Source organism: Gossypium hirsutum, chromosome D04, assembly GCF_007990345.1.
Source record: "Gossypium hirsutum isolate 1008001.06 chromosome D04, Gossypium_hirsutum_v2.1, whole genome shotgun sequence".
NCBI lineage: Eukaryota > Viridiplantae > Streptophyta > Magnoliopsida > Malvales > Malvaceae > Gossypium > Gossypium hirsutum.
In genome coordinates, this window is record NC_053440.1 from 39,868,714 (window position 1) to 39,869,757 (window position 1,044).

The 1,044-nt window shown below is 35.0% G+C and overlaps 1 non-coding gene across 1 annotated transcript; it reads left to right on the plus strand.

Moving 5' to 3' along the window:
- Positions 1 to 689: 689 nt before the first annotated feature.
- On the plus strand, positions 690 to 795 carry LOC121216544 (small nucleolar RNA R71). The gene has a single exon (XR_005912724.1). It is a non-coding gene; the product is annotated as a small nucleolar RNA R71 (small nucleolar RNA).
- The last annotated feature ends 249 nt before the right edge of the window (positions 796 to 1,044 follow it).

Consider the following 1,044-nt stretch of genomic DNA (forward strand, 5'->3'; position numbering starts at 1 on the left):
CTTGCTCATTCCCATCTCTTCGAGGGTTATTCTTAGTGGTGTTTGGAATGTATGTGCCAATTTTCCTTTTTATATCTCTCATCATGCTCATCAATTGGCTTATATAATCTTCCAACTTAGTCAACGTAGTTCTTATTCGAGTACACTCAAACTAAACTTGTCTCACTTCCATCCTTATTGACTACATTTTCCCTTTGATGCGATCTAGCCTTTGACCACATACAATACGCGTTGGTCCTCTTTTGACCTTTCTATAAATAAGAAGGTTGGTAAGTAGGATTTTGGCAATTTTGATTATCATTACCTCCTCCTTTTTTTCTGCCCCATCTCAGATTTGGGTGATCCTTCCATCTGGGATTGTAAGTGTTTGAATAAATGTTTCGAACCCTATTCCCTATGTAGCTCGCGTCCTCAGGCTGGTTCTTAAAATATTGACTGACTGTTCTAGCTTGTCTAACATCTACTAGTACTTGTGTTCCTCATTGACAAATTTGGCCGTGAATGGTGTTGGATTGTAAGTAAGTCTTTTGTTCGGCCATTAGCAAGAGTTCATGGGCATATTCTCTACTAGTTGATAGATGTTCTCAGATGCTCGGTTCATTAAGGCCCCTCCCACGAATCCATCTAGTCTTGACCTCGAGTTTCCATCTAACTCGTTATAAAATATTTGCAACCTTAACTATTCGAGTAAACCATGATGAGGGCATCACTATACCAATAATTTAAAATGTTCCCAAGCTTTTTAAAAATTTTCTCCTTTCATTTGTTTGAAGTTGGTAATGTCTCTTAGATGTTGGACAGTTTTGCTGATAGGGAAGAATTTGGGCTAAAACTTCTCTGCAAGCTCCTTCTATGTGGTAATTAATCCTGGTGCCTTTTGGAAACATTAAAATATATAGACTTCTTCAGCACCATTTGAGCATTAATTCATGAGTTCTTAAGTAAATTCATCAAATATTATAATTTTATTATATTAATTAAATTGAACTTAATTTATGAAATATTTTGAATTTTAGATATTTTTATAAAAAATTTGTATGATTT